The sequence below is a fragment of the Tenrec ecaudatus genome, chromosome X (genome assembly GCF_050624435.1).
Source record: "Tenrec ecaudatus isolate mTenEca1 chromosome X, mTenEca1.hap1, whole genome shotgun sequence".
Taxonomy (NCBI): domain Eukaryota; kingdom Metazoa; phylum Chordata; class Mammalia; order Afrosoricida; family Tenrecidae; genus Tenrec; species Tenrec ecaudatus.
In genome coordinates, this window is record NC_134548.1 from 115426165 (window position 1) to 115447897 (window position 21733).

Below are 21733 nucleotides of genomic sequence, written 5' to 3' on the forward strand. Positions count from 1 at the left end.
TCAATTCCCAGAGGCTTGTTTTTACAGTTTGAACTTCTTCCTTTAGCACCATTGGTTATTGCTCATATGCTAACTCATAAAATGCTGAAATGTCAACTAGTTCTAAATTATTGATATTTAGACCCCGTTTTTGCTATTTTTCTTTACAACAAATAAGATCCTTTAAAAAAATTAATCATTTTATTGGGGTCTCTTACAGCTCTTATAACAAAACATACACCAATTACATCAACCACATTTGTACATATGTTACCATCATCATTTTCAAAACATTTTCTTTCTACTTGAGCTCTTGGTATCAGGTCCTCTTTTTTCCCTCCCTACTCCCCTCCCATCCTCATGAACCCTTGATAAATTATAAATTATTACTCTTTTCATGTCTTATCCTATCCACTGTCTCCCTTCATCCATGTTTCTGTTGTTCATCCCTCTAAGGTGGGAGGGATGGGAGTGTTATACGTTAATCCATGTGATTGGCTCCTCTTTTTCTCCCTTCTCCCTATACATTCCCCTTACCCTCATGGTATCACTACTCCCATTACAGTTCCTGTTTTTTTTTTTTTTTACCTGTCCTGGATTCCATGTGTTGAGAGCTCTTATCTGTACCAGTGTACATACTTCTGTCTAGCCAGATTTGTAAGGTAGAACTGGAGTCATGATCATGGGGGAAGTAAACATTAAAGGACTAGAGGAATGTTGTATGTTTCCTTGGTGCTATATTGCATTCTGGCTGACTCATCCCTTCCTTGTGACCCTTCTGTGAGGAGATGTCCAACTGTCTACAGATGGGCTTTGAGTTTCCACTCTGACCCCACTCGTTCACATTGTTATAATTGTTTTGGGTCTTCTGATACCTTCAATACCTCATGATCACACAGGCTGGTGTGCTTTCTCGCTTCCCTGCTAAATGGCGGCTTGTTTAATTTCAAGCCTTTAAGACCACAGATGCCGTGTCTTTTAATTGCTGGGCACCATCAGCTTTCTTCACCACATTTGCTTATGCACTCATTTTGTTTTCAGCAATCGTATTGGGAAGGTGAGCATAACACAATGCCAGCTAATAGAACCAAGTGTTCTTGTATTAACACAATGCCAGCTTATAGAATGAAGTGTTCTTGTATTGAGGGAGTAGTTGAGTAGAGGCCCAATGCTTATCTGTTCTTTAATACTTGACATAAAAATACATGTACATAGATTGATATCTCTATATATTAATATATTTACCTATGTATGTGCCTGTATTTAAATTTCTATAAATGTTTTTGTTTTGTTTTTTGCCTTCTGCGTCTTTCCTCTATATCCTTTTACTTTCCTCTTGTGCCACTATCATCTTCATCCTTCTTTCGACTTTCAGTAATTCCTCTCGGTTACACTGCATTTGATTAAACCCCACCAGTTCTCAACCTTCCCAATGCGGTGACCCTTTAATACAGTTCCTCATGTTGTGGTGAATCCCGACCATAATATTATTTTTGTTGTGGCTTCATGACTGTAATTTTGTTACTGTTATGAAATGGGCGACCCCTGTGAAAGGGTCTTTCAACCCTCAAAGGGATCGTGACCCACAGGTTGAGAACTGTTGTTCTACACCCTCCTCACCATCGATTGTAGATCACTTGCTCCTTTGTCCCTTGGTTTGTTGGCTGCTGTTCCTTTCCCCCACCTTCTCCTCTTGCATGTCTCCCCTGAAACCATCGGTCCCATTGTTTTCCCTTTGAGATTGTTTATCTTGCCTATATCATATAGACACATATCAAAAAGAAGAAGAAAAAAGGCCTAGAAATATTTTCAGGTCTGTCTGCTGACTCGTATGTATGTTTTCCGACTGAGTCTGATTAGATGCCAAGCCCTGCTCTCTGAGTCTGAAGTCTTATTTTTGGAATTCCATGGGGACTTCATTGCTCTGCTCCCCTTGTTGCTCAAACAAATAAGATCTTAATGAACAGCCCTGGATATAAATCCATGTGCACAACTCTGATAATCCCTTAAAATTAAGTAGGATTATTATATTGGTAAATTGTCTTTCAGAATACTTGGAACAATGGAATCTTCTTCCAGTTCTGTTTTTCCACTGTCTTCTGGTCATAACTGACTACTATCTGGATTATTTATGTTGCTAGACTTTGAGGCCCCAAATAATATCCCACTGTTTGGTTTTTTTATTACTTCAGTTGCTTAAATTTCTTCTGAGACGAAACACAGCGATCAGGAGCAGAGGCACTGAGTTAATGCAGACTTAGATGTAAGTTCTTGTTATACTATTTAATAGTTATAGGAAATTAGAATACTCACTGCCATTGTGTCCATCCGGACTCAGGGACCCTATAAAGAGTTTCTGGAAGTATACATTTTATGAAAGAAAGCATCCTCATCTTTATCTCATGGAGCAGTTATTGGCTTTGAACTGCTAACCCCAAGGTTAGCAGTGCAAACACCAGCTCACAGCAGAAACATGGCCCTGTCTTGTACCATCCTTAGAATGACTATTTGTTTAAACCCATAGTTGCAGTCACTGTGTTAGTCCATCTTGTCCTTTTTACTGACTCTACTTTATTAAGAATTACATCCATCCCCAGTGACTGGATCTTCCTGATAATGTGTCCAAAATATATGAGGCAAGGTCTTTCCATCCTCCCTTCTAAAGAACATTCTGACTGTAATTCCTCCACAAGAGACTTTTTTGTTCTCTTTGCAGTCCACGGTAATGCCAGTATTCTTCCCAATACCATAATTCAAAAGCATCAATATTTTTCTTTTTAAAATCATTTTATTGGGGGCTTGTACAATACTTATCACAATCTGTACATCCATCCATTGTGTCAAGCACATTTGTACATTTGCTGCCATCATCATTCTCATAACATTTGCTTTCTACTTGAGCCCTTGGTATCAGCTCCTCATTTTTCCCCTCCCTCCTCATCCCCTCACAAACCCTTGATAATTTATAAATTATTATTATTTTATCATACCTTGCACTGTCTGATGTCTCCCTTTACCAACTTTTCTATTGTCCGTTATATATAGATCTTTGCGATCAGTTCCCCCTATCTACCCCACCTTCCCCTTCCCCTCCTGGTATTGCTACTCTCATTATTGGCCCTGAGGGCTTTATCTGTCTTGGAGTCCATGTGTTTCCAGCTCTTATCTGTACCCATGTACATCCTCTGGTATAACAAGATTTATAAGGTAGAATTGGGATCATGATAGTGGGGTCGGGGGAGTGTGGAGCATTAGAGAACTAGAGGAAAGTTGTGTGTTTCATTGGTGCTATACTGCATCCTGACTGACTCGTCTCCTCCCCGCAGCCCTTCTGTAATGTGATGTCCAGTTGCCTACAGATGGGCTTTGAGTCTCCACTCTGCACACCCACTCATTCACAATGAGATGATTTTTTGTTCTTTGATGCTTGATACCTGATCCCATCAACACCTTGTGATCACATAGAGCGGTGTACTTCTTCCATATGGGCTTTGTTCTTTTCAGCTAGATGGCTGCTTGTTATCTTCAAGCCTTTAACACCCCAGATGCTATACCTTTTGATAGCCGGACACCATCAGCTTTCTTCACTGCATTTGCGTATGCACCCATTTTGTCTTCAGTGGTTGTGTCGGGAAGGTGAGCATCATGGAATGCCAATTTAATAGAACAACGTGTTCTTGTGTTGAGGGAGTACATGAGTAGAGGCCCAAGGTCCATCTGCAACCTCAATTCTTAACATATAGATATGAGTACATAGTACTACCCCCTCTCATTATATACCTGAATTTAGAACTCTATAAATGCCCTTTTCCTCCTAGTTCTTTCCTCTATTTCCTTTTGTTTTCTTCTTGTCCCACTATCAAAGCATCAGTGTTTTCTCTGACACTTATTGTTCATAGTCCAGCTTTCACATGCACATGAGGCAATTAAAAATACCAAGTCTTGAGTCAGGCACACTTTAGTCTTCAAAGTGACATATTTTCTATTTAACACTTTAATGAGGTCTTATGCAGACTTTCCCAGTACAATACAGTATGATCCACACAGTCTGATTTCTTGCCTGCTGCTTCTATGAGTGTTGATTGTGGATTGAAGTAAAATGAAATATTTGACAATTTCAATCTTCTCGCCTTTAATCGTGTTGTTGTCTGTTGGTCTGATTGTGAAGGCCTTTTATTTCTTTTCACTGCCTTGTCATCCTTATATACCAAAGGCTGTCCGTAGTCTTCCTCCAATAGTTATTCTGCATTATTTATCAAATAGTCCACCTTCTCAGAGGATTTGCTCCTCATACAGATTAAATTTAAAACATGCAGGTCCTAGATTGAGTGAGTTAAAATAAATCCCATTAATCATTAATTTTATCGCAGAAATCTTCCTCCTTGAGTTTTTGTATTAAGCACACACATACCCCAACACACGCACACACATGGCCTGAGCCATCATTTTGGTCACATTGCAATGGGAGTTAGTAAATCATAGTTTACTTGAAAGCCTCCCTGTTCTGAGACAGTGTTGGGATGGTCAGAGTGCACACACAAGTGCAATATCAGAGGACACAAAGTGTATCATTGGAAACCAAGAGATTACCTTGTTAGGGATCCCAAGCAGATACTACAAAATGAACAAGGGCCTCCGTGTGGATTCCTACCCTAGAACCTCCTGGCATTTAATCTGGACAAAACTAATTTGGTCCATAGTTTTAGAGAGGGTGCCATCAGAAGTCAGTTTCAAAGAGTTTGTTTGTTGAGTTGTTTGTCTGTATGTCCCTGAAAACTGTTTCTCTCCTTTAGGAATGTGGACAATATCAGGAGGTGTGCTGCACTGTCAGTCATCACTGTCAGGCGGTGTAGCAGAGACACCTGCGTTCTCTCGGAATTCAGAGATCTCACAATGGTTTGGAAAGGCACCAGAGAGAATTTGGTTATTTTTCAGGGTAGGAAGGACAGTTGGGGATATTTGAAAACCAAACATCAATAATGCCTTCCTTCTCCTTCCCCATTCCCTTTCTAGTTGCCAGATGTGGTTTTCTTCTATGGTATTAAAATCATTATGTTCCATCCAGTATTCATAGCTTTACATTTAGCAAATTGTCGAATAATGTCGCATGTGCTTTTTGTCAAGAAGGCTTGTATGCAAAAAAAAGAGAATAGAATTTTTACAGAGAGAGGTTTTATATAATTTACCTGAACAGATACAACATATTGAGGAGAGAGAATGAAATTCAGAGTTTTGTTTTCCAAAATGTATTTCCATAACTGTCTGTGCCTATTGTTCTGATCATGTATCAGTCAGTATCCTAGAAAAAATGAACCCACATTTTAGAACACCTGAATTTAATCATTAAACTGCCTTACTGAGCTATGGGTACATAAAAAGAAAAAAACGATGAAGAGAAATAGCATCAAGCTATCTGTGCAGTGCTTTGAATGGCAACTAAACCAGAAATCCAAAGAACAACAGTGAAGCATCCACAAACAGTTTTGGGAAACTGTCACAAAGCTTCAGATATGTCTTCCCTAAACTACAAGCTTTTAGGAATCACAAGTTAGGAATACAGTTTTTTTCTATATCAAAAAATGTACAGCTGGCCAGTAGGTCCATTTATGTAGCTATCTCACCAGCATCTGCAAATGACCCAGACATTTTAACTAGCATCCATGACATTTTTATCATTTATGATTCACAGAGGTGGATTCCAGAGTCTGGGTTCTGTTCATTGAACTTATGGCCGCTTTCAGTTTAGTACAGATTAGATTGGAGCAACCAATAATCCAAACCAAACCTTCTGTCATCTCATTGATCATGACTCATAGAATGATCTCTTGTGGTGTCATGGTTTATGCATTGGCTGCTAACCACAAGATCCGCAGTTGAGAACCACTAACAGTTCAGCCGGAGAAAGATGAGTCTTTCTCCTCCTGTATAAACTTAGTCTCGGAAACCCACAGAAGCAGTCACGTGGAGTCAGAATCGAGATGATGGCAGCGAGAGTCATAATAACTTTTTTAAGGTCTCCAAAGCTATAAAGCTGTACATCTTTACTAGTGCAGATGTTGTCATTTCCCCAAGGAACGGATGGTGTATTTGAAGCACAGACCTTAAAGTGTGCAGCTCAATGTTTCTTCCATAACACCACTCAAATCTCCTTAAAGAGAAAGAACTTCCACCCCAGATCAAGGCGATTCCAACTCATAGTGACCCATGTAGGGTTTCTGAGGCTTTGTAACTCTTTATGGGAACAGAGCAGTGGTGGAATCCAGCCAGTTCCCATTGGGTTGACAGAACCGATTCCTAATTTTATGTTGAGTTCAACAAACTGGTTGTTAAAATCACTCTAGTAATCAGGGTTCTCGCAATGTGCAAATCACAAATTTACCTTCCTTACTCTTTTGCAACATTCAACTGCACAACAGCATAGTCTAAGCACCCATAGTAATGTTCATCCCATCCATAGGTATAAAAACATTAGGCAGAACTATGCTTGTAATATTCATTTCTTCATTTCATACAACTTGTGCTTTCAATGAAATACTACATTTTGATTCCCTTGAGTTCACTTAAGTAAACAAACTTATAAAGAGAAAAAATGCCAACCAGAGGGTGACATGCTGTCATTTTTTCCAGCTTTGTATTATGCTTCAAATTCCCATAAGATGGCATGTGGGATTTATGCAATTCCTGAAAGCATTCAAAGAGTTAACAATGTTAGCAGAAGGAATTTTTTCAAAGATGAACATAATATGTTCAGAGAAGAGAAAATACCAAACTGGTTTGAAAATATCAAACACAATGACTATGGTCTAATTGGCCCACCTGTCAAGGACTGGATCCTACTCTTACAGTGAAAAGATGGCCAAGGAGAAATCGCACAGCTGATGATGCAAAGCAAGGAATATTGCACGTGAGGTCACCAACTAAGAAGCGAGATACAAATGTCTTAAATAGTAATCTTATTGTTTGGAGTCAGGTATTATTTAATCTTTTATCATTAATATTTTACAACTGTTTTTTTAAAAATACTTCTATTGGGGGCTCTTATATCTCTTATCACAATCCATACATTCCTCCAATGTGTCAAGCACATTTGCACATATACCTCCATCATCATTTTCAAAGCATTCTCTTCTCACGTGAGCCCCTGGTATCAGCTTCCCATTTCTTCCCCCTCCCTCTCCCACCTGCCATCCCTCACAAACCCTTGATAAGTTATAGATTATTTTTTTCCATATTTTACATTGTCCTCTGTCGCCGCTCCCCCACTTTTCTGTTATTCGTCCCCTTGGAAGGGAGTTCTATATTGAGCCTTGTGATCTATTCCCCCTCTATCCCTCCATCCTCCCCTAATCCTCCTGGTATCTCTACTCTTCTTGTTGGCCCTGAGAGGTTTATCTATCCCGGTTTCCCCATGTTGCTGGCTCTTATCTGTAGCAGTGTGCATGTTCTGGTCTAGTCCGACTTGTAAGGTAGAATTGAGGTCATGATAGTGGGGTGAAGGAAGCCCCAAAGAGCTAGAGGAAAGTTGTGTGTTTCATCGGTGCTACACTGCACCCTGATTGGCTCATCTCTTCCCTATGACCCATCTGTGAGGGGATGTCCCAATGTCTACAGATGAGCATTGGGTGTCCACTCCATGCCCCCACCCCCAACAATCGCCTTGGGTATGGTTTTATTCTGGGTCTTTGATGCCTGATACCTGATCCCATCGACACCTCATGATCACCCAGGTTGGTGTGCTTCTTCTATGTGGGCTTTGTTGCTGCTGAACTAGATAAATGTTTGTTTATCTTCAAGCCTTTAAGATCCTAGATACTATATTCTTTGATAGCTGGGCACCATTGGCCTTCCTCACAACATTTGCTTATGCACCCATTTTGTCTTCAGTGATCATGGTGAGAAGGTGAGCATCACAGAATGCCGAATTGTTAGAACAAAAACTCTTTCTTATGACAGAATCTAGTTTTGACATCTCCTTTTTTCTTATTTAAGTATTAAATGTATAAAATAATATATTATCTTTTGGTATATCTTGATTTTTTTGTCTTTTTTAATACTTAAGACAGTTCTTAATGCAGCAAACTGGTTGATAAATTATTTGAATCCCACCACAGAAGCAGAGTCACCTTTTGTCCTCAGAGTGGTTGGTGGGTTTCAACTGCTGACCTTGTAGTTAGCAGGCCAACCCTTACCCAACAGTGCCATCCCATAATCAAGCTACAGGCCATGCCTGACTCATAGTCAATTTGTAACACCAGATAGAACTGCCCTTGTGGGTTTGTGAGACTGTACATCTTAATGGGAGTAGGAAGCCTCATCTTTCTCTCGCCAGGGGCTGCTGGTTTCCAACTGCTGACCTTTCTGTTACAAGTTTAGTATATAATCCTGTCCACCACCAGGGTGTAGCTGACAGTAATAGGTTCAGATTAAGATACGGCAATCCAGAATTCAGAAGTGCCAGTCGCTTTGGCAGATTGTTGTAGAGAGCAAAGCCAGATTGTTGTAGTTTTAGAGAGGCATGCTCCAAGTCCGAGTGACAAACTAAGGCTTTCCTAAGACCTTTAGAGTCCAACTTGATCCACTCAAAACCATGCACAACATGCTTGAAAGCCATTAGCTTTTAGATACCTGGCATCTGATGTTGAAAGACTTCATAGTTGTTGTTAGATGCCATCAAATTGATTTTGACTCACATACATACGATGAACAGTAGAATGAAACACTGTGGTGTCCTGCCCTAGCCTCACAATTGTTCCTATGCTTAAATCCATTGTTATTGCCATTGTGTCAATCAATTTTGTCAAAGGTCTTCCTCTTTTTCCCTGCCACACTGCTTTACTTAACATAGACAATGTCCTTCTCCAGGGACTGGGCTCTCCTGACAGCATGTACAAAGCACTTGAGACTGAGTCTCACCATCCCTGCTGCTAAGAAGCATCTGGACAGTACTTCATACAAGAGGAATCTGTTTATTTTGGCACGCCATAGTAGGTCCAGTATTCTTTTACAGCACCATAACTCAAATGCAGCAATTCTTCTTTGGTCTTAGTCAATGTCCCAATTCCACATGCATATGAGGCAATTGAAAAAGCAGGGCTTGGGTCTGGCACAGCTTAATCCTCAACGTAACCTCTGCTTTGCAACACTCTCAAGGTGTTTTGTGCAGCAGATTGACCTAACGCTGCACGTCTTTTGATTGCTGCTTCCACGAGCATTGAGCAACCAAAACAAAAATCATACCAACTTCAATGTTTTTTCCATTTATCATTGTGTGATCTATTGGTCCAGTTGTGAGGGTTTGGGTCTGCTTTACATGGAGTTGTAATTCATATTGAAGGCTGTGAGCCTGGTTCTTTATCAGCCAGTGCCCAAGTCCTTCTCACTTTCAGCAAGCCAGGCTGTGCCATTTGAATATCCCAGATTATTAATCAGCCTTCCTGCAATCCTAATGCTCATTCCACTTCATATGAGCCAGTTTCTCTGATTATTTGCTCAGCATACAGCTTGCATAAGTATGGTGAGAGGATGAAACCCTTCCACACACCTTTCTTGATTTTAAACCATGCAGGTTTCACTTCTGCCCATTCAACTGCCTCTTGATCCATGTAAAAGTTTAATCAGGAGTACAATGAAGTTTCTGGAAATTCCTTTCTTCTCAAGTCTATCCATAGTTTGTTATGATCCACACAGTCAAATGCCATCATCAATAAAATACAAGTAAATATCTTTCTGGTATTCTCTGCTTAGAGCCAAGATCCATCTGACATCAGCAATGATATATGCTGCTGCAACTATTGTTGGATGATCTTAAGCAAAATTTTAATTTTCATGTGATATCAATGATATGGTTCAAAGAATTTGAGCATTCTTTTGCATTGCCTTTCTCTGAAAGTTGGCCACGAGCTGTCTTCCAGTTTCCTGGCATAAGCAAGTAAGATATGGGAATTCAGAATCCAATTATGTACATACTACTCATTAGAAAATGAAAATATTCAGGCTGGTGTGTTCTTCCATGTGGGCATTGTTGCTTCTGAGCTAGATGGCCGCTTGTCGACCTTCAAGCCTTTAAGACCCCAGACATTATATCTTTTGATAGCCGGGCACCATCAGCTGTCTTCACCACATTTGCTTGTTCACCTGCTTTGTCTTCAGCGGTTGTGTCGGGACGGTGAGCATCATAGAATGCCAATTTAAGAGAAGAAAGTATTCTTGCATTGAGGGAGTACTTGAGTGGAGGCCCAATGCCCTTCTGCCACCTTAATACTAAACCTATAAATATAGGCACATAGATCTATTTCTCCAACCTCGTATCTATATTTGCATATGTATATGTCTTTGTCTAGACCTCTATAAATGCCCTTTGCCTCCCAGCTCTTTCCTCTATTTCCCTTGACTTTCCTTCTGTCCCACTATTATGCTCCGTCTCCACCTGGGTTTCAACTATACCTCTTAGTTACATTACCCTTGATCATACCCAACCATGCCTGCCACCCCCACCTCACCACCAATTTGGATCACTTGTTGTTCCCTTGTCCCTGGGCTTGTTAACACCATTCCCTTTCCCTCCACCTCCCCTGATCCCATGCCCCCCCCCCCCCGAACTGTCAGTCCCGTTGTTTTCTCCTCCAGAGAGTTCATCCAGCCTACCTTATTTAGGCAGACCTGCGGAAATAATAACATGCACAAAAACAAGACAGAGCAAAACCAAGCAACATTATACAACAAAACAAAAACAACAAACCATTGACAAAGAACAAAACAAAACTCAACAAGAAAGAACAGCTTATAGTTACTTCAAGTGTCGTTTGTTGGTGCGATGTAGCACCGATGAAGAATATAGCTTTCCTCTAGCTCCTAAATACTTCCTCCCCTGTCCCCCAACTATCATGATCCGAAATCTACCTTGCAAGTTTGGATAGAAGGAGGTATACTGGTTCAGATGGGAGCTGGTGGCGCAGGGAATCCAGGGCGGATCATACCTTCTGGACCAGGGGTGTGAGTGGCAATACTGGGAGGGTAGAGGGAGAGGGGGTTGGAAAGAGGGAACCGATTACGAGGATCTACATGTGACCTCCTCCCTGGGGGACAGACAACAGCAAAGGGGGTGAAGGGAGATGTCGGACAGGGAAAGATATGACAAAACAATGATTTTTAAATTAATAAGGACTCACGAGGGAGGGTGGAGGACGGAGGGAGGGGGAAAAAGAGGACCTGATGCAAAGGGCTTAAGTGGAGGGCAAATGCTTTGAAAATGATGGGGGCAAAGAATGTACAGAAGCGCTTTATGCAATTGATGTATGTATGGATTGTGATAAAAGTTGAATGAGCCCCTAGTAAAATGTTTTAAAAAATGAAAATATATTAATAACATTCCTAAAATCTATTTCCATACAAAAATTATCTCTCTTTTTATGCTTTCCCCCTGTATTCCTAAGCTCCAATCGGCAAAACTCTTTATTATGGAGATTTGTTCGCTCCAATATTTAAAAAGGTTACATTCTAATGCTGTTAGCAGCACAAAAGCAAGGCAGCTGTATTATGTTTTATTTTTTTGGAATCTGCCCTTTTCAGGATGATTTCCTACACATTTTTATAAAGTGACAAGTATAAAACATTTTACATCCACTTTTCCCCCATATATCCGGAGGTCATAGCCACAAAAAGTATCAAGGGTATAAAAAATTAATTCCCAACCGTCCTTCTCTCTTAAAGTTTACTCAAGCAGCAGGAATTTTAGCATATAAAAAATTAAGTGCATATATAGATGGAGGTATGTATGAAAACTTTTAACATTTTAGTCTCTTTTGAACTTTGGAGTTTTGTTTGTTTGGTTTAATACTTTCTCTTTCCACTAGAAGAGAGCAGCTACAAATAAATCCTTAGATGAGGTCCTTGGCCCATCTAAAGCTTGTTTTTCAGAATTATTGGGCTTTCCCCTCCTTCCACTTGTAAGAAAGAAGAAACAAAGATCAAAGACATGTACTTAGGCTGCGCTTTTCCTGTTATTTTTGATAGCAGGGCTAAATGCAACATGGAAATCCAGTGAGTCAGCTCTCCTGGGGTTAGACCTATCATTTTCTCTAGGTAACTTTTATCTCTCACCACAGACGTCAGCTCAGCTGCTATTTCATACCATGGCCACGCAGGCACCAGCATGATTCTTATTGTTTGCACAGTGAACTATTATTGACATCTGGGAGTATTTTCCTATTAAGGTACAGAACTCTTTACCAGTCAAGTTTCAGAAGTCAGTCATAAGCCGAAGCTTTCTCCATATGAACAGATTTAGAGAACTAGGAAGTAAAACAAAGGATTTTTCTGTTATAGTTAAATCCTTGAATAGAGATTTCTGACATCTTGAGGTGGGCTTATGAAATACCAGCTGTAAGAGATCATTATTTATATAATATACATATATCATCTACAAAAATATATAGAAAAATACAAAAATGTAAACTTTCAGCTACTCCTGTCTTGTCTCCCCTCCATGGCTCACAGAACAGGATATTGAAAACACAAGTCAAATTGGATTCTTTTTCCTGCAGAATAAATAATATATGTTATATTTGAAAAGGAATTATACATAGCCAAACTATTCAACAGGATGGATTTATTGTATTTGAAGACTTAGGCCCACAGTCTTCTGGGGCACCTTAACCAATTGACACAACGTGATCTATATAGTTTATTTTCTACTTCCTAATTTGAAAAGTAATGTCCATTGTCATAAAAACGCGTGAGTATGTTTGTAAGATACCCAGATGGAGCAGAAGAGAAAGAAAAAATAAAATACTAAAGGAATAAGTTAGTTTACAGGACTAAGCTACATGAATCACACACAAATTCATCTATCCAGAGATGAGAAGAACTATAATTATTAGTAGGAGGGGACACCAGACTTACTAGAGGAGCCCTAAGACTATTGTCCTGAGATATTCTTCAATATTTAACTGTAATTACTCTTGAAGTTTATATTTCAGCTAGATAACAGATTATTGGGTCATATAATATACAATATTATCTTTGAGTACAGTACTTCCTTATAAAAATAATCATCTCTATAAGATCAACAAAACAACAGTTACCCTAAAGCAAAAATGAGGAGGTTGTAGGGGGTCAAGGACATTTGACTAAAGAAAGTAGAACCAGAATGGGAATAATGAGAATGTAGATCAAATGTGGAAAATATAAGTAATGTCAGCAAAGAATATGTACAGAACTTGTTAAACAGGAAATGAATTTGCTCTGTGAACATTTCCAAAAGAACAAATGAAATATTTGTTAAATTAATGATATGGAATAGAGACTTCTAGAATTACACTGACTTACCCTGTGCATTGGTGGTACTTTCTGCTAAGCTTTGGACTGACACCCACAAAGCTAATGGTTCAAACCCACCAGCAACTCCACAGGAGAAGAATTAGGTTATTTTTTTCTCCAAAGATTCAGAAACGCTATACAGGGTTACTCTGAGTTTGAATCTACTAGACAGCAGTGTGTTTGGATTTTGGATTTGTGTGTGTATCTGTAAGAGAGAGAGAAAGAGAAAGTGTGTAAGTGCCGTGATCTCACAATGTGATTAGAAGACAACCTGGAATTAAATCGATGTCAAATACAAATTTTGCTTGATTTATTTCAATCAGATTAGAAGACAACTGACATTGTCTATTAAATTTCACTGTTTTTTTTTTTTAGAATGAAGCTTTGTAGGTCTCAGTCTGCCAGTATATCCTTTTGCTTTACCTTCATGGCCTTTAAAAGCAATGTATGCTGAATTTCAGGTTACTTAAGTGAAACATATTGGATGATCTATCACATGACCTCAGGGTAATGGAATTCAAAAGAAAATTGCAAGTAAAAAGTATGAATTAAAATGAGGTACGAAAACTTGGCTCACTCAAGTAAAGGAAAACGACTGGTACTAAACCCTGTAGTTAATGTTTGTGACCCAACAAAACTAGAGATATCTGTCCCCATATGTTTATTAGATATTCTAAGGAACAGACACAAAACAGTATCAAATTATAGTAATTTTTCATTTCATTTCATTTCAGATATGCTAGAGAAAATATCTGTAGCTGCTCATAATACTAAAAAAGTAGTCTTTACTAACAGTCATTGATATTTCAATAAATCTTGGCAAATCCAGTTTCTTACATTGTATATGAGGTTTTACAAAAGAGTATTTACTATGAAAAGTTTATAATAAAAGGAAAAAACATTCTCAAGCGTTTTCCTACTATCTTGAAGAAGGGAAAAATCTGGGTTAAATATAAGCTCTCTCTCACTCAAGATAGAAGCAAACACTGTTGTCAGTTAAAAAGCCCTGAAAATTAAATAATATTTTCCATTTACCTTGAAGAGAATGTGCCATAAACTCACAGAATGAAACACCAACCATGTGGACGCTACTGTTTTTTAACTAGCATTTATTGAACACATTTCTATTAACAAAGATCTACTTAGTCTGTATATAATATTTTATTTTAATTTAATTTATTTTTTACCCTATCCTGTAAGGTAGCTACTGTTAGAGCCTCTCATTTTTTAGAAGTGAATACTGAAGTTTAGAGTGATCAAACAACCTGTGAGACATCTTATCGCTAATAAATTGCATATATAAGATTATAATTTTAACGTTGTGTTGTGTATTAATTGGAGGTTTATAATTTCATAACATTATTATTTTTTATTTAACAATACAAAATTTTATACAACCTATCAAACACCCTATTTACCTTCTCTCTCATGGCACTTCCCCCCCTGCCCCCCCCACCCCCACCCCCACCAATTCCCTTCTCCTTCTCCTAGAATAGTCTCTTCCCTTTCACTTCAACTAACACCTGTCTACCCTCCCAGGCATCCTCAAACTATGGCCCACAGGCCACATGCAGTCCGCCGAGGACATTTATCCGACCCACCGGGTGTTTTAGGCCTGTTTTGTTTTTTACTTCAAAATATGATATGTGCAGTGTGCATAGGAATTTGTTCATACTTGGTTTTTTTTTTTTCAAACTATAGTCCGGCCCTCCAAAGGGTCTGAGGGACAGTGAACTGGCCCCCTGTTTAAAAAGTCTGAGGAGCCCTGCGAGCCTATTGTGTTCCCTACCCTCCCTTCCCCACCTCCCCCACAACTAAAGTTTGTTTTGGGGATATGACAAACATTTATATATATGTTTTTTTACTTTTATCTCAAAGGTTTCATACTATAGTTGTTCGTTTGCAATCAACTTCACTCAACATAATGTCTTCCAAGTGAATATACATAAGGGGATGTTTCACAATTTGATCATTATTCACAGTTAGATCATTGTTCTCTAGTGATACTTTGTGTGTATTCGACTGTGAGTATGAACTAAAGTTTGTTTATCTATTCTTCCACTGAAAGATACTTTGGTTGTTACAGTTCTTGCTATTGTGGATAGTGATGTGAAGAACATCTATCCTGTGTGCTACAGTTCTTATTTCTCTAAGGTGTATGCCAAATAAAGGGGTTGCTGGTCATGATATTTCCAGTTTTCATTGTTTAAGGAACCCCCTTAGGGCCTTCCACAGTGGTTGTATAGTTTACCAGTCCCACCAGCCGTGTTTGAGGGTTCCAATCTCTCTGCACCCCCTTGAGTAGCTGCTGTTTTCTGCTTTTTTGAGCATGTCTGTCAATGCTGCTGTGAGGTAACATCTCATCATTGTATTGATCTATATTTTTCCTTAGGTAAGTTGGTCACTTGGATAACAACTTTGGTGAATTTTCTGTTTATGTCGTTGGCCTATTTTAAGATTTTTATTTTAGTCATAGTCTTTGTAACAACCAGCAAATTACTGGATGGGGCCTTTTCAATAAGGTCTATGAAACTATACCATGAGGATTGGTCAGTTTTGGCATCCTACTGGATTTTAATGAGCCATCTCAGAAGCCATCTCAGAAGCAAGATCTCATTACCATCACAAAAGAAAAGAAAGGAATAGGTGTACCATTTGGTCTCAGACCCTTACAGGCTGAACCTTCTTGATTACAGTGATTTAGCGCTGCAACACCAGAGAAGTGGCTAGAAGCAATGACAACCAAGAGAGCATCACCAAGAACAGCTGACAAAGCAGTGAGCTTTCTGGCATCCCGGAGCAAGAAAGTTGAGTTACTTCAAGTGGGAAGTAGAGTGGGTTGCTTCCAGGCTCTTAAATAAAGGAAGTAGGTTTGCTAAGCCATGGAGCTAGAACTGAGCATCTTTATGCTGAAGCTTACAGCAAAATAGCATGCCCTTTGGGCATTTATTGACAGTACTAGAGCATTGTAACATCAATGAAGCAAAACAGAGATAAAAGGGGGCTATTGATTCGTAGCTTAGGATCTGCAAGAAGCATACCCACAGACATGGCTGAAACGAATTACTTCTGACCATAGAAATGTATCCTGAGCATTTCTGATCCTGATTTGTACTCTGTTAATTTTTGTACTAACCCTCCTAATTGTGAGTATTGTCTGTAAGCTCTGTGTGATCATTGAAATGAATTATTGAATCCATCAGAGAAGTGGGGTTTGTTGTGGGAAGTATGGTTGGTATCAAAATTGGTAAGGAAAGTGGGTGGGTAGAGGCAGTGAGGAAATGATTTAGGAGTCACCTCTGATCACCTCTAGATGCACAAAGGGGGAAGGAGGATCCTACTTCACATCTATCCAAGGATGATTCCTATGAGACAGATGTCAGCTATGTCTCTACCCTCATCTCAGTCATGTCAGCAGGCATGTATCTCTCTGATCCTCAACATCTCATGGCATGACTCTTTGGCCTCTGCCTGGCTCACACAAGTGTTAAAGAAAAACATTTAGCACTGAAAAAATGCCTAAAGAGCACCCACTCTACAACCCAGCCCTCTGTCCCCAAATACTCAGCTTTACTTGCTTCATGGGCAGGAAAGTCAACCATTCTGTCTCATGATTTTGGCGCTGTAGTCTCTGTTGCCTCTACTGACTCCACTACTTAAGGAAAGTATCTCCCATGTGCTTTACTGGGGGCTCTTATTTCTTGGTGGCTAAAATAGTTTATTGTGTCAACCTGGTTGATAAACACAGGTGGGGTTAATTGAAGGGTGGAGAGAGAAATAGCTAAGTGAGCCTCGCCTTTCTAGTTCTCAGGTATCTTGCTTTGTGATGGTTGGGCCAGGGTTCAGGTGCCTTAGCCAGTTCCCTGCTTCAGCTGGCAAGGCTCACTTCCTGCAAGACATCCACAAGGAGAAGCCGCATGGACCCACCCCGATGCAGCCCTGGGTGCTGGAGCACCCATGTGGAAACCCCTGCCAGCGCTGAGATGCTTACACATTCACTGATTTGGCTTTTCTCCTGCAGTCGGCATCATAGTGTGTGTTTTGTGAGGTAGAGAAGGACTTTGTGGATTTGTGTTGGACATATGGGTTAATGGGTTAATGTTGGACTTGTGGGCTTGGGCAGCAATGGGTTGGAATGGTTTCTTGATGTGCACTTACCCTTTATATAGTACTCTGTCTTTTACATGAGTTTCTGTGGATTCGTTTCTCTAAAGTACCCAGGCTATCATAGAAGCCATGAGATTCTCTGCCTCTGCTTTTGACCCAGCTCAAATTTAGACCTAGTGAATGGCAAAACTGACCAGTTCCCAAGTTAGAGTCTTTTACACCTTATTTGCATGCTCCTATGCAATCATTTAGCGGGAGTTTCAATAACTATTGGTAGAAGAACCATAACAAATAATTTCACTAAACTGCAGGCATATCTGACATCCATCTCATAGGAATCGGTCTTGGGCTGATGTTGAATGTGATTCTCCTTCCCCTTATTAATTTAGAGGAGGTCAGACATAGCCTTCATTTCATTCTTAGAACCCGCATCCCCCAAATATTCTCATTCCCCTTTAAATGTAATCCACTATCACACACTCTTTTTCCCTCCCCACAATCTCTAAGCAACCATTGATCTTCTTTCTGCCATTGTAGATTAACATTTCCTGCAAGTTTATACAAATGAGCTCAAATAGTAGATATTCCTTTTTATGGAAGGGCTGTAATTTTGAGATTTATCCAAGTTGCTGACTGTGCCAACAGTTTATTCCATTATTGTCGATTAGTATTCCATTACATGGGTGTACCACAACCCAGTTACAGGTTGACAAATATTTATGTAGTTACAAATAGAGCAGCTATAAACATTTAAATATAAGTCACTGCGTTAGTCCATGTAGACTAGATAAATAAATTCATAAAGACACCTATATGTGTGTAAGAAAGAGCTTTATATACAAGAGCAATGGAATATTGAGAAGACATCTCAGCCCAGTCCAGATCTAGTCCATAAGTCTGATATTAGCTCATATGCCTGATACCAGTCTATAAAGTTCTCTTCAGACTCATGAAACACATGCGATGATGCTGAATGCAGGAAGATCACAGGCCAGTGGGTGGGAAGTCTTGTGGATCCAGTGACATTGTAAGCATCTCATTGCTGGCAGGGGTCTCCAAGTGGTTTCTTCAGCCACGAAGCATTGACTGCCATCGGCCTGTCTCCATGTGGCTTGTCAACAAACTTGTCTCTCAAGGAGTGAGTAGAGAGAGAGAGAGAGAGCGTCTCTGCCACCTCCAAGGAGTTATACTGGAGTTCCCAGAATCCTCAGGAGAAGGCCATGCCCACACAGAGGCCTCATTGGCTATAGGACCCAATTCATGATCAACTAGACTCCATCCCTTTGCTCTTAATCCTCTCAAGTCCCAAATTGGCACCAGATTACGTAACTACCACAGTCACCAAGTGAATATATTGGATAAATATTTTGAAGTAAATACTTTGATGTGTATTCAACTCTTTAAGAGACCACAAGTTATGAAAATGATTTTTTTGTTTTTATGTTCCCCCTCATAGTGTAAGAGTTCCAGTTCATTTTATCCTCACTAATACTTTGCATGGCCAATGTCTGTAATTTTTAAAAGTTTTATTAGGGGCTCATACAACTCCATATCACAATCCATACATACATCAATTGTGTAAAGCACATCTGTATATTCATTGCCCTCATCATTTTCAAAGCATTTGCTCTCCACTTAAGTCCTTAGCATCAGGTCCTCCTTTTCCCCCCTCCCTTCTGCTCCCCCCTCCCTGATGAGCCCTTGATAATTTATAAATGATTATTTTGTCATATCTTCCCTGCACGACATCTCCCTTCACCCCCTTTTCTGTTCTTCGCGCCCCAGAGAGGAGGTTACATGTAGATCCTTGTAATTGTTTCCCTCTTTCCAACCCGCGCATTCTACCCTCACCACTCACACCCCTGGTCCTGAAGGTATCATCTTCCCTGGATTCCCTGTGCCTCCAGCTCCCATCTTCGCCAGTGTACATACTCTGGTGTAGCCAGATTTGCGAGGTAGAGTTCGGATCATGATGATGGGGGGGAGGGGGGGGAAGGAAGTATTTAGGAACTAGAGCAAAGCTGTATTCTTCATTGGTGCTACACCGTACCTGACTGACTCATCTCCTCCCCTAGACCCCTCTACAAGGGGATGTCCAGTGGCCAAAAAATGGGCTTTGGGTCTCCACTCTGCACTTCCCCCTTCATTCACTATGGTAAGATTCTTTTGTTCTGATGATGCCTTATACATGATCCCTTCTTCAACAAATCGTGATCACATAGGCTGGTGTGTTTCTTCCATGTGGGCTTTGTGGCTTCTGAGCTAGATGGCTGCTTGTTTACCTTCAAGCCTTTAAGACCCCAGACACTATACCTTTTGATAGCCGGGCACCATCAGCTTCCTTTGCCACATTTACTTATGCACCCGCTTGTCCTCAGCGAACGTATCATGGAGGTGTGCACCCAATGATAAAATTTTTTGTTCTCTGATGCCTGATAATTGATCCCTTAGGAACCTCGTGATCACACAGGCTGGTGTGTTCTTCCATGTGGGCTTTGTTGCTTCTGAGCTAGATGGCCACTTGTTTGTCTTCAAGCCTTTAAGACCCCAGACATTATATCTTTTGATAGCCGGGCACCATCAGCTTTCTTCAACACATTTGCTTATTCACCCAATTTGTCTTCAGCGGTTGTGTCGGGAGGGTGAGCATCATAGAATGCCAATTTAATAGAAGAAAGTATTATTGAATTGAGGGAGTACCTGAGTGGAGGCCCAATGTCCTCCCACCACCTTAGTACTAAACCTATAAATATAGGCAAATAGATCTATTTCCTCATTCATATATATATATTTGCATATGTACCTATCTTTGTCTAGACCTCTATAAATGCCCTTTGCCTCCCAGCACTTTCCTCTATTTCCCTTGACTTTCTTCCTGTCCCACTATCATGCTCTGTCTCCACCTGGGTTTCAGCAATACCTCTTCATTACATTACCCTTGATCATGCCCTAGGAGGCCTCCCACACCCACCTCACCAACAATTTAGATCACTTGTTGTTCCCTTGTCCCTGGGTTTGTTAACACCACTTCCTTACCCCCCACCTCCACCTATCCCATTTCCCCCTAGAACTCTCTGTAATTTTTAATGGATTTTGGGGTATTATACTGTGGTTTAACTTGCATGTCTGTAGTAATAAATGATATTTAATTTTATATGTGTATTAGTCATTCATTTATGTTCTTTATAAAATTTTCTGTTCGTATCTTTTATCTACTTTTTATTAAGATTTTTTCTTCTACTGATTTTTATAGTTTTAAAAAAATAGTTCCTTATATATTCGAGGCACAAGTCTTTTTTGATACATGAGTTGCATATATATTCTTCCAGTCTGTGATTTATTTTCTCTTTTCCTAGTGATAGCATTTGAATGTTGTTCTTATGTACTCTCAAGTCAACTGACACATAGTGAACCTACATACAACAGAATGAAACATTACTTGGTCCTGGGTCATCTTTATAATTGTTATAATTGAGCTCATTGTTACAGGCACTGCTCTAATTCATCTTACTGAGGATCTTCCTTTTTCTGCTGGCCCTCTACTTTACTAGACATGGTGTCCTTTTCACCCGATAACATATCCAAAGTTCATGAGAAGGGTAAGGCCATTTGCTTCCTTAAAGATTTACAGTCTTGGGATTCATATATAAGGTCACCGTGAGCCAGAATAAAGTTGTCAATGGCAGTGAGTTTGAGTTTAGGCATGTGAATAGTAACATTTAAAACAAATTTTATAGACTTCTTTTCCTTATGACATACTTTTCTGTGTTCTCGTAAAGAAAATTTCAACTGTACCAACATCACAAAGATTTTCATATGTTCTCCACTGGAAATGTTTTATTTCAGTATTGCATGATAAAGTTTGATTTAATTCTGCCATGTGGAATAAAGGTCTGCATTAATTTATTTCTATATGGATATCCAATTGAACTAGTATTATTTGTTGAAAAGAGTTTCCTTTTGGCACATTTGTGAAAATTGATTGATAATACATGTGTGTGGGTTATTTCTGGGCACTCTATTCTGTACCTTTGATCTACATGTCTGTCATTTCAGCAGTGCCAAAATATCTTGGTTAATATAAATCTATTCCAAGTCTTGTAATCAGGCAGTATATGTCAAATTAAAAAACTCAGACCTTGATCAGTATAAATTGTATTTAGAAAGTAATGGGGGAAAGGAGCTACTAGAATACAAGAAAATTTTATTTCAATGAAAACACTAAGGCCACAGGATCATCAAGTGACTCAAAATATAAGGAACACAATTTTGTTTGTTTTGTGTTTTATAGAAACCAAAGTAAGTCAGATCAGGGTGGGGAAAACAGGGG